Source organism: Eleutherodactylus coqui, chromosome 1 (assembly GCF_035609145.1).
Source record: "Eleutherodactylus coqui strain aEleCoq1 chromosome 1, aEleCoq1.hap1, whole genome shotgun sequence".
NCBI classification, from domain to species: domain Eukaryota; kingdom Metazoa; phylum Chordata; class Amphibia; order Anura; family Eleutherodactylidae; genus Eleutherodactylus; species Eleutherodactylus coqui.
This window is the reverse complement of record NC_089837.1, coordinates 159,136,602-159,149,389: the sequence shown is the minus strand read 5'-3', so window position 1 is coordinate 159,149,389 and position 12,788 is coordinate 159,136,602. Positions and strand designations below refer to the sequence as shown.

Here is a 12,788-nt window from a genome sequence, read left to right as displayed (position 1 = left end):
GAAGGCTGCTTTCACACGGCCAAGAAAATCACGAGATTTGTATGTTGCGAAAACCAATCTTTTCAATTGGATTGTATCCATGAGCGAAGTCTTCTCGCATCGCTATGGAAAGCGCCGCCCCCCTGTCCATGAGCGGAGAATCATAGCAATTCTCCGCTCGTGGTGGGCAATTCGCAGTATGCTGCGAATTGCCCCGAATTCTCCGCGGTCAGCCTATCTATTAGATTAGGCTGGCTGGCGTAGATTCGGCGGCGGCTCCCGCGGCTGTGCTCCGCCGTGGGTTACCGAATCACCCGTGGACAGGGGGGGCCTTAGACACAGTGCTCTGACTAGGTAGTACTAAAGTGAGCAACACTGGCCAATCAAAGCAGCGTGTAGTGTCTTAGGGGCCGTCCACACTGGTATATCTTTATCTGCGAAACGCAAACTGTTTTTGTCCAAAAAAAGGAGATGAAAATGTAGCGTTTCACAGATCCATAGGCTGTAATGGGTCAAACTATGCATACGTTGGACTGACATGCGTTTTTATATTTGCAGGATTGAAGAGAGTAGCCTACAACATTACGCCGAACCACAAAAAAAAAAACAACGAATGGAAAAGTTTTTTTCTTAACATTGCAGCCAATGAAAGCTGTACGGAAAAGTATGGCTCTACATTTCCATATATTTAGCGTATAAGTTTTTTTGTGATCAAGGGGAAAAAGTGTTGGAACTACAAGACTATTAGAAAAAAAGTTTACATTAAAAAACATATGTAAAAACAGATTCTAATGGATTAACCCTTTGCAATCCAATTTTGGATTTACGGTTTCCTAGGGGGCTTTCTCTTTCTGCCATTATACAATGGCGCCATCTTCTGGCTATAGCCAGTACTGCGGTGTGGGACATGCTGGAGAGGCCAGAAATATACAGTAAGAAAATGCCCTGACAGATGTCTTCCAACATCGGAGCTGTACAGCCTTCAATCAGAATGTCTTCAGATGTCAGACAGTGGATTGGAAAGGGTTAAAACAGATGAAACATGTACATATATGCTTAAGGCCTGTTTCACACTGGCTACAAAATCACACTATTTAGTAGTGAGGCGATATCAGTACAAAGCGCATGTCAGGCTACAAAACATCTCATGTGAAAGAGCCCACTGAAACCACGGGCTTCACATACTTGTGTTTTGAAGTGATGTCGCATCGCTACAAAAATCGAGCGATTTTGCAGCCTGTGTGAAACAGGCCTCAGGGGCACTTGGATGTACGTCACATATGCAAAAAACGTACATGAAAAAAACAGTGCGTAAGAAAAACAAACACATATTTCTCTAATAAAGTTTTGTTGTGCAACACTTTTTTTCTTCCCCAATTACAAAAAAAAAAAATCCGTATGCGTTAAGTGTATGGAAATATACAGCAGGATGTTTTTCACTGACTGCAATGTTTAAAAAAAAACAGTGTAAGTTTCCAACATAGCAGGCTACTCTTTTTAAACCCAACAAAAAAAACTAAGGCCCAATATCCACGTGCAGATGTTATTTATGGCCCCCACACGGGAGATCGGTGCGTCTTGCTGCCCATAGGGATACATTAGCATCCCTAGGGCAGCTAGAAGCATGCGGATGGGATTTCTTCCCGGCGTGCGGGTCGGACGAGAGTAAGAACGCAGAATTATGAAACCAATGATTTCCAATGGTTTCCTTCACATTCGCCATGTTTTCACTCTTGCGATGTTGTGAGGAAAAAAAATCACGACTTGCACTATCTTTCTGCGATTTTTTTTATCTGCCATGTTTCCGTATGGAAACTTTTTATCGCATCGCAACGCATGCAACTTGCGGGTTTTTTGCGATGCGTTTTTAACATTAGAATGTCCTATTGACTTTTGCGCTAAAAACAATCCAGGCGGCAGTGATGAGATGCGAGATTATTTTCAAGTTAAAGCATCGCTGTTGCTCAAAAATCGTGGGAACAAAGACACAATTTTCTCGTGGCAAAATTGCGATTGCCTGTGTAAAGGAGCCCATACAGTAAAAAAAAAAACAGATACCACAAGGAGACTCAAAGGGACCCCTAAGGCCTCATGTCCACGGGCAAATTAACATTTACAATCCGCAGCCCTTTTCCCGCACGCGGATCCGCGCCCCATAGGGGTGCATTAGACACCCGCAGGTAAATACCTGCGGATGTCATTTTTCCCTGCAGGCGCGGCTCCCACGTGCAGGAAAAAATACAGACATGCTCCATTTTCGTGCGGGTCTCCCGCGGGGACGGCTCCGGCAGGCTTCTATTGAAGCCTATGGAAGCCGTCCGGATCCGCGGGAGAACCACACCAGAATTAAACTCACCTGCTCCGGACGATCCGGATATTCCCTTCTTCGCGGCTTGATCTTCTCTCCGTCGCGGCCGGATCTTCTTTCTTCGGGCAGGTGGATGTGCCCGGCGCATGCACGCGGCACGCAGCCAATCGTGCCGAGCACATCCGCCGGGCAGAAGAAAGAAGATCCGGCCGCGAGGGAGAGAAGATCAAGCCGCAAAGAAGGGAAGATCCGGAGTGTGTGGAGAGGTGAGTAATTGTTATTTTAAGCGCTCATGTCCGCGGGGCAGGAGGGACCCGCTACGGAGTGATTTTCCCCGTGGACATGAGGCCTAAAGTGGCTCATTGGCGCATTAGTGATCAGCTGTACAACGGTTATAAAGAAAAGCCACAACCTAAAAGTGAACAGAGCCCAAGACCGCTTTCACATCTGCACTAGGATTCCGCCTTCCTTCTCCATTCAGGGCACAGGAAAGAGGAATCCCTGCAGCCAAGCGGGTCCGTCTCAGGACGAAACCAAACAGTGCTGGTCGCAATACTTGACTATAATGGCGTCCACCCCGCTGCCTGGTTTTGGGACGGAAGAAAGAGCAATGCATGCAGCCAGATCTCTGATGGAACCTCCGGCCGAAGGTTCCGTCACAGGTGTGTATGCCCTAAAGCACATGTGTCAAACACAAGGCCCGCGGGCCGAATCCGGCCCGCTGCCTTGTGTTATGTGGCCCGCGGCGTGCCGACGGCCGCTCACCACTGTAGTGATTACCAGCTGGGGTGCCGCAGCTCCCCGCTGGTAATCACACTGACAGCGCTGGTCCCTTCTCCCCTGAGTCGCCTGCTCTTCAGTTCCGCAGGAGAGGACTCAGGGAGGAAGCGTGCCGTGCTGCTCACTGATGTCAGTGCACACCCGCACGCATATGAACTTTTTCCACAAGACTTCTGCACTAGTCAGCAATTCCAGCAACCTGATTGGTTGTCTGGGTTGGCTGATTCCCCAAACAACCAATCAGGTTGCTGGAATTACTCAATAGTGCAGAAGTCTTGTGGGAAAAGTTCATATGCCACCCGGGCTCAGCACCGTTCCTCCTCGGATCGTGGAGGTAAGCACATGGCTGGGGAAGGGGGAAGTTAATATTGCTGCTGGGGGGGGTGAGGGTTAATATTGTTGTTGCTGGGAGAAAGTTAATAATGCTGATTGCTGCCGGGGCTGAGGGAGTTAATATTGCTGGTGTGTTGGGGGGTGGGGGTGGGGGTTAAATTGTTGCTGGCAGGGGGTTAATATTGCTGCGGGGGTCGGGTGGGGTGGTAATATTGCTGGTGGGGGTGAATATTGTTGCTGGCAGGGGGTTAATATTGCTGCGGGGGTCGGGTGGGGTGGTAATATTGCTGGTGGGGGTTAATATTGCTGCTGGGAGGGGGTTAATATTGTTGCTGGCAGGGGGTTAATATTGCTGCCGGGTTGGGAAGGGGAGGAGGGGGGGGGGGTGTTAATATTGCTGCTGGGTGGGTGGGGGTTAATACTGTTGCTGGGAGGGGGTTAATATTGGTGCAGGGGGGAGGGGTTAATATTGCTGGTGGGGGTTAATGTTGCTGTGTGGGGGGGTTAATATTGTTGCTGGGAGTGGGTAATATTGCTGCTGGGAGGGGGTAATATTACTGTAGGGGTCGCTATTACTAACTGGTCTACTGTGGGGGTCAATATTTTTACTGGGGCCACTATCAGAGTCACTATTACTACTGCGACCACTATAGGGGTCACTATTAGGGCTCGTTCACACGGGCGTAATTGCATTTCGGTCGCACAAATACGCTACGTATTTGTGCAATCGAAAATCGCTTATGCCTGCGTATTTGGGCACGCAGAAAAGAACGCAGATGGGCCCCTGAGATGGTGCGCAAATATGCATTGAATACATAGGCTTCCTGCGCATTCACCACATATTTGCACGGCCCATTCACTTCAATGGCCTATTGGGGTGCGTAGTTTGAAACAAAATAGGTCATGCTGTGTGAGAATATACATCATGTGAATGAAATCATTGACATCAATGGCTTCTATTCACTGCATATTATGTACGCAAATACGCTTGTGTGAACGAGCCCTTACTGTACTGTCTTATAATCGGCCCTTTGAAGTTCACCAAAAACCTGATGTGGCCCTCGGTGAAAATGAGTTTGACACCCCTGCCCTAAAGCCTTCATCGGAGATTCCACCACATGCGATAGGTTGTGTGCAGCACTACTTCTACCATTGGAAAACAGCCATCAATCTGGCAGCAGACGGACGCGTTAGTGGCTGGGCTCCATAGGGGTTGTTGTGCGGCACGGTGTCGCGGCTTCGTTCTCAATGGAAACAATGGCGCAGGTGTGAACGCAGCCTAAACAAGCGGCAGGTTTGAGTCTTGTTCTAAGCGGTTAGTGGTAAGAGAGTGAATGCAGAGGTGACGATACGTCTCTAGGTGACAGTGACTGCGGCCGGCGACATCCCCTGTGCCCCTCCATAGGGGACCTGTCATGTCCGCTGCACACTGACCAGCTCCCAGTGAATGGCCCCTACTAGGACTGGGGGCTGTGGAGGGGACTCCCCCGAGACATTCTGCATACTATATCATATCTACACACAATGGCTTCCTGAGGGGACAGAGCAGCCCTCTCTGCGGGTGACAAGCCCTCTTTACCTCACAGCCCCGCCGGCGGCCTCCAGAGCAGCGGCGCATTCCTCTACGTCCATGACGGTGCGGAGCGCTCAGCATCCGGGACCTTGTACCTGTGTGAGGTGAGCGCCATCACACTGACCGGCCGGGGATGGGGAGGTCACACAGCGGCTCGCCCTGAGGAGGCTGCAGCCATGTAGCCGTCAGGTAGTTGTCACACAGATGCCCGCTCTGCCACAAGCCACCGCTTCTCTCCGGGTTCGAGCGCGCTCCCGGCAGTGGCGGGAACCCGCCGGAGCTGTGCGCGCGCGGCGACGAGCGCCCCCGTCCTGCCCGGGGTGTAGTGGACGTTAGCGCTGGCCGCCAGGGCTCAGTCATGACAAGTGGCACATTTATCACAGCAGATTGTAAAATAAAGCATCCAGCCGTGGCAGCCCATGTGCCCTCCATGCAGGGCGCACTCTACATGCCCCAGGCCAGCAGTTTTCCCACCAAACACGTTTATCACCTATCCAAAGGTGTTGCATTGCTGGGAATCACACAAATGGCGCCCCCAGGAGGACCGAGTGGTGGGGTACATGCTGGCCCCAGAGAGATAGCCGGGCATCATCACCCACAAACATGTGCAGAAGAGTTTTTACAATTCCGTGGCATCCTGGATTCTAATCTGCAATTATGGGGGGAATAAAAACAAGTTGGAGAACACTTACCTGCATTTAGACACAACGATTATCGTTGTGTCATTTACAGCGCAAAATGATCGCTCAGATGTTGAGCCATCACCTTGTGCTCTGAGCAGAGGATGCAGAAGACAAGCGGGGTGTTCCCGCTGGTCTTCTGCATCCAGCTGTTCCCCGCTCGGGGCGCCCAGCTCTTATACAGCGGAGCGGAGGATGCAGAAGACAAGCAGGGTGTTCCCACTTGTCTTCTGCGTCCAGCCAAGGGCGTAACTATAGGGGATGCAGGGGATGCGGTTGCACCCGGGACCAGAAGCCTTGGGGGGCCCATAAGGCCTCTCTTCTCCATATAGGGAGCCCAGTACTATGAATAAAGCATTATAGTTGGGGGCCCGTTCCAGGTTTTGCATTGGGGCCCAGGAGCTTCAAGCTACGCCTTTGCATCCAGCTGTTCCCCCGCTCGGAGCGCCCAGCTCTTCTGCATCCTCCGCTCGGAACGCTCAGCTGTATAAGACAAGTGGGGTGTTTCCACTTGTCTTCTGCATCCAGCTGTTCCCCGCTCGGAGCGCCCAGCTCTTATACAGCCAAGCAGAGGATGCAGAAGTAAAGCAGGGTGTTCCCACTTGTCTTCTGCATCCAGCTGTTCCCCGCTCGGAGCGCCCAGCTCTTCTGCATCCTCCGCTCGGCTGTATAAGACAAGTGGGGTGTTTCCACTTGTCTTCTGCATGCAGCTGTTCTCCGTTCGGCGCGTCTGGCTGTTATACCACACAGTTTCACATTATTACTTTTATCTAAGATTTAGGGAATGCCAAAAAAGTGGAGGGGGGGGGATTATTTTCAAGAGGTCATTTTTTTTTTCTGCACAAGTGAGCAGTGGGGCCTGGAATTTAGGCTTCTTTCACGCGAGCACACATTGGCTGGTGTTTTCACAGCCAGCCAATGTACGCTTCCATCTGGGACATAGAAGCTCGTGAACAGGCACACAAATCTAACGTTTGAGCGCCTGTTCACACGGCATGGGGTCCGGTGCATATGCATCGAGCTCACCACGCCATTGCCCAATTTCCCCTACCTTCCCATCGCAGGCTCACCTCTTGTCTTCTCCCTACTTGTTCTTTGCAATGGGAAGGGCAAGGGCGGAGCTAAGCGGTGACCCACCCCACCTCCTCCCATTGATGGCTATGGACAAGGGGCAGGAAGAGGGCAGTAGCTTAGCTCCACCCACACCCCGCCCCTTGTCCATAGCCATCAATGGGAGGAGGCAGGATGGGACAATGCTTAGCTCCACCCCTGCCCCCTTCCATTGTATAGAACGAGGACAGGTGAGCCTGCACGTGGGGAGAGTGGGGTTGGGAGAGCAGAGGGAGGGAGTTTAGCAGCCACGCCCTCCCACCTACGGACCCTGCTATGGGCTCCCATAGGAGCCCATGCAGCGGCAGACATATTCCGGCCCAAAAGATAGTTCCAGGACTATCTTTTTGGCCCGACGTAAAAACACCTGGCGCTATATTGGCCTTGCCGGGCGCTTTTATGTCTCAGTAATACGCCCATGTGATCTGATGCATTGGAATCCAATACATCAGATCACAGCACATATTGGCCGGCCGCAAAAAAGGCCAGCCGACATGCGCTCGTGGGAAAGAAGCCTCATTCAGTTGTGCCCTGAAATCCAATGAGTATTCCCTCCATTATAGGCTTAGCCATGTGTCCTATATGTAGATTGGGGATACAAGGAGGGTATTGCTGAACACAGAAGAACTAGTGTTATAAAATTTGGGGTGCGTCTCCCCAGTTTTGCCTGCTTGAATCAAAGGAAACTGTCATTTATGCAAAAAATTAAATGGTATTTATTTTTCACATGCTCTATAGTTTTTTGCAAAAATGCTCAGTACACACCTAGATAAACGGGCTATGGGATCTAGTTTTCAAAATGGGGTCACTTGTGGGGGCAATCTATTGTTTTAGCATCTTGATGGCTCTACAAGTGAACAATGGGGCCTGGAATTGATTCAGTTGTACCCTGAAAGCCAAAGGGTGTTCCCTCCATTACAGGCCCAGCCATGTGTCCAGTAAGCAGATTGGGGCACAATGGATATGTTTCTGAACACAGGACAAACAGGGGGATCCATTTTGGGGTGAAAGTCTTCATTCATATGTGTGCTGCACAAAAAAAAAAAAAGTTTTTAAAGTGACACAATTGCCAAAAAAATAAAATTGTAATTTTTTCTTTCTGCTTAGATTCATTCAAAAACTGTGGAGTCAAAATACGCAGTACACACCTAGATGAATTTCTCAAGGGCTCTACAAGTGTACAATGGGGTCATTTGTGGGGGTTCTCTGTAGTTTTGGCAGCTCAAGGGCTCTACAAGTGTACAATGGGGCCTAAAACACCTTCAAGCAAAATGTCTGTTCTGAAAGCGGCCGGCTTCTCCTTTCGATTTTGGCCCTGTGGGTAGGTTTCTGAACACAGGACAAACAGGGGTATCCCTCTGCACTGTGAAACCCTTCAGATATTTGTAGACTGCTATTAAGTCTCCTCTCAGCCTTCTTTTTTGCAAGCTAAACATTCCCAGATCCTTTAAGGCTGGGTTCACACAAGGCAGATTTGCCGCGGATTGCCGTTGCATATCCGCACTGCGGCAAAACCGCTGCATTTGCAGTGCAATGCAGCACAAATGAGATTTGCCAAAAAGCTGTTCTCACAGGACGGATTTTTTCCGCACAGCCGCAGTGCGGAAATGCAACTGCGTCGCGGTTTTAAAAGATGCAGCATGTTCATTCTTTGGTCTTTTCCGCAGCGCTTTTTTGTCCATAGACCTCTATGGACGCAGCCAAAACCGCACCAAATAAGCGACAAAGTAAAAAAGCACTGCGGGAAAAAACGCGTGCGGATTTTACCGCACGAAAATCCGCAGCACAATCCGTAAGCCCAAATTAACCTTTGAAGCAGTTTTGCCGCAGAAGCTTACATCTGCGTCAAAACCGCAACGGAAAAACCATGGCAAAACCGCGACAAATCAGCCCTGTGTGAACCCAGCCTAACCGTTCCTCATAGGACATGATTCGCAGACCGCTCACCATCTAGGTAACTCTTCTCTGAACTTGCTCCAGTTTGTCTATGTTTTTTTTTTTTTTTTTTTTTTTTAAGTGGGGTGCCCAGAACTGGACACACTATTCCAGATGAGGTCTGTCTAAGGAAGAGTAGACATTAACCCCTTAAGGACACGGCCTATTTTGGGCTTAACGATGCAACGATTTTTGGCGGATTTTCATCTCCATTTTTCAAAAGCCATAACTTATTTTCTGTCGAAACGGCTGTATAAGGGCTTGTTTTTTGCGTGGCGAACTGTAGTTTTTGATGGTGCCATCATACATACACTATTTTAAAACTTATAATTTTTATGATAACAGGAAGAGAAAAGGCATCAATTTGGCCATACATTTTTTTGCACCGTTAATCATACAGCATTAATGACACAATCAAAATTCTTATTTTGTGAGGGCTTATTTTTTGCGAGACGAGCTGTAGTTTTTATTCGTACCATTTTGGGGTACATACGGCTTTTTTGATCACTTTTATTGTGTTTTTTGGGAGGCAAAATGCTAAAAATTAGCATTTTGCCTCAGTTTTTTAGCTTTTTTTTACATTTTTCCTTTTTTGTACATTTTTTACACTATTTGTGTCCCTCTGAGGGACTTACAGGACAGCACTGATGATCGCTGTGACAAGGCATTGCAGGACTTCTCTCCTGCAATGCCTTATCACTTATTACAGCGATCACAGGCACTGGCAATATAGGACGCTGGTATCTGCCGTCCTGTTGCCATGGCAACCAGCCAGGCTCTCTGCGATTATATCGCAAGAGCCCGGCACCTTCACAGAGGGAGCACGTTCCTTTTGTGAACCCTCCCCATGTGACGATCTACATAGATCGTGGCAGGGAAGGGGTTAACAGTGGGGGCGCATCTCAAATGCACACCTGCTGTTGTAGCGGGTGGCTAGCTATCACTGACACTTATCGCTTATGATCTCCCACTATCCCCAGGACGTAAGTTTATGCCCTGTTGCGGGAAGTACCCCACTGCCAGGACGTAAACTTACGCCCTGGAGCGGGAAGGGGTTAAGGCGCAAACAGGCTAGGTCACTATAGAGCCCCTGGAACCTCTTTAACCACAACACTGAAAAAGTTGCACAATTCTTTAATGTAGTAATGAAGTATTAGCTGCATAAAGTCAAAGCACACCTTTAGGATGTTTTCACTTGAGCGTATTACAACTCTGTGCAGGAGCTGTATACTTTACAGCAAAGGACCGGATCTAATTCCAGGAAGAGATCTTTGGGAATGGTTTCCTGATTTTAGAGTATGGGGTCCTTTTCAATTCTTTGTTCTAAATATATAACTCGTGCAGAAAATGTCATAATATGCTCATGCGAAACCAGGCTGAGGCTTCTTTCCCATGAGCGTATATCGGATGTGTGCTGTGATCGGATACATTGGTTTCCAATGCATCAGATCACATGGGCGTATTTGCCAGATGTAAAAACGCCCGGCCGGCCAATATAGCGCCGGGCGTTTTTATGTCGAGCCCAAAACATAGTTCTGGAACTATGTTTGGGCCGGAATACGTCGGGCCGCTGCATGGGCTCCTATGGGAGCCCATGGCTACGGCCGTAGGTGGGAGGGAGTTTAGAAGCGTGGATGCTAAACTCCCTTCTCCGTGCATGCTTACCTCTTCTCCCCGCTCGGTCTCTGCAGTGGGAGGGGGCGGGGCAGAGCTAAGCGCCGATCCACCTCCTCCCATTGATGGCTATGGACAAGGGGTGGGACGTGGGCAGAGCTAAGCACCCGCCCTCTCCCCGCCACTTGTCCATAGCCATCAATGGGAGGCAGGGCGGACCGGCGCTTAGCTCCACCCCCACCCCCTCCCATTGCACAGACTGAGCGGGCAGGAAGAAAGTGTAAGCCTGCGATGGGGAAAGAAGAGAAATGGGAGATGGCCTGGTGAGGTCGGCGCATTTGATTTGTGCGCCCGTTCACCATTTTTTTTGCCCCGAACATAGCATATATCAGCCGGCTGTTTTCACATGCGCTCATGTGAAAGAAGCCTGAAGCACAGTATTGTGATGTGTTTTTGTGCTTTCAATAGACTGGCACATGTGAATTGCACACTGGCTGCCCTGTGCAATACATCTTCAGAATGAAAAAACTTCAACAGTTTTACAATCTCTTTCCAATGGCTTTATATAACAAATGAGTTGACCTACCTATTTAAAGTAGAAACTATGGAGAGAGGGAAAAAAAAAACGTGATAAGTTAATATACCAAAAGTGAAAAGATCTAATAATGCTTATTTAGTAAAATTTCCAACCACGTCACCCTCACATCTAATCCCTACCAAAGGTGTGTAGTTTGTGAAATTATATATATTACTACTACCAGTAGCAGATGGCAGCAAGGAGAGTATATAGCACTGCAACATTCTATAAAAGCTTCATAGGAAGTCAAAGGTGTAGTTTACACATTTTATCGCAAGATGGCAATATAAGCAAACTGATGCTTATTGTATCAACTATCTTTCATGATATTAGAAGACTAATCTGAAAAGGATCTGTCAACTGCTAAAAATGCTATCAGTTACTCTGTCATACAATGGCACCGCTATATACTACCACTTGCAGGTGTATAGTCTGCAGTAAAACATTTAAAAAATTTTTTATATATATAAAAATAAATAAATATAAATAAAACAGTTTCCTGTCATGTTTACAGAGTCTGCAAAAACAGCACATGAGTATGAACCCCAAGTACTTTACAGAATGTGAGCAGAGGAATGCTACCAGTGTCAAGCTAAGATTTCTATCATAACCGCTTTCCAAAAACCGCAAACGACCTGCCGAAGACATCAGAAGATGTGTTGGTGGGTGTACACAATTCACAAATTATTATCTACAACCCCAATACGAAAACCGTTGGGATGCTATAAATAAATGTAAGGTAAAATAATGCATTGACTTGGAAATATCATAAAACCATTTTTATTCACAACATAGAACACATCAGAACTAGATAAGCAAGCACCCAAATGCTCGGGTCCGCATTATTCGAGTCGAGCTTTTCGTAAAATTCGAGAGCTCTACTTGAGTAACGAACTCCATTGACTACAATGGGAGACTCGAGCATTTTTGTATGTGGGACGCCGGGTGCCAAGCTTTTTTTCCCCCCTAGGTTCGTTCCCTCTCTGAAAGGTGAAAGGGGGTCATTTTTCAATTAAAAATTTAAATACCATTTAGAAATTGATGCCAGCAACACATCTTAAGGCTAACTTCACACAGGCGAGCATGATATGGGGCCGATTCAATGAGAGACCTTGCATTTCGTGCACCTAGCACGTGGTGCGATGCTGCCGCTAACCCCATTGAGAACAATGGGCGCTGCCATGTAAGACCCTGTACAAAGATAGAACATATATATTACCCCACTCAATGCAATTATAACTATTTAAATAAATACATCTCTCCCATCCAACAAAATTTAAAAAAATATATTGATAAAAGCCACACACGAGGGCTCTCTCACGAGCATTTACCTTGGGTTTTGTGCACGTAATACACAGTAAACGTTACATTACTTTCAATTGTGCCTCTTAAACACAGTTCTGGGACTAAGACCAATATGGACAAGGTATGTTTAATTATCTCTAATACCCCATTCCAAAATTCACACAATTTTACACAGTACTAGACCATCTACATTAAATCTGCACCATTCATAACACATTTCAGACAGTGAGTTTAAATATCCATGTTAAGCAAATTTAAGTACAACAAACTATGCACTTAATACAATTGTGATCATTGACTTCCAGATAGAGATATGGTTGGAATCCTACACAAACACTGCGTCACAAACACATTTATCTTAAATTTTACCATATTTTTTTTGTACCATTATTGGGGATTCCGGTAAATAGTAACAAAGCATCTCTAAGAAAAAAATAAGATCTAACAACGTTCATAGTTCTAGAGCAGGGGTCCCCAACTCCAGTCCTCAGGGACCACCAACAGGTCATGTTTTCAGGATATCCTATGGTAAGAACACCTGTGGCAATGTCTGTGACACTGACAATAATGACATCACCTGTGCAACACTGAGGA

The 12,788-nt window shown here is 47.6% G+C and overlaps 1 protein-coding gene and 1 long non-coding RNA gene across 3 annotated transcripts in view; one reads left to right on the top strand and one right to left on the bottom strand.

Annotated features, from left to right (window-relative positions):
• TNK2 (tyrosine kinase non receptor 2) overlaps positions 1-5,230 on the bottom strand; it is a 186,343-nt gene extending 181,113 nt beyond the window's left edge. The window contains exon 1 of the mRNA XM_066602391.1: positions 4,980-5,230. The gene's annotated coding sequence lies outside the window, so the exon portion shown is untranslated. The remainder of the gene's footprint in view (positions 1-4,979) is intronic.
• The window catches only part of LOC136627384 (uncharacterized), a 183,514-nt gene extending 171,869 nt beyond the window's left edge, over positions 1-11,645 (top strand). The window contains exons 1-3 of one of the 2 annotated variants that reach the window (XR_010792785.1): positions 4,891-5,077; positions 7,871-8,084; positions 11,404-11,645. This is a non-coding gene — a long non-coding RNA (uncharacterized lncRNA). Of the gene's footprint in view, positions 1-4,890; positions 5,078-7,870; positions 8,085-11,403 lie in introns of those variants that run through there. The other variant, XR_010792786.1, reaches the window with a different exon arrangement.
• Positions 11,646-12,788: the final 1,143 nt, after the last annotated feature.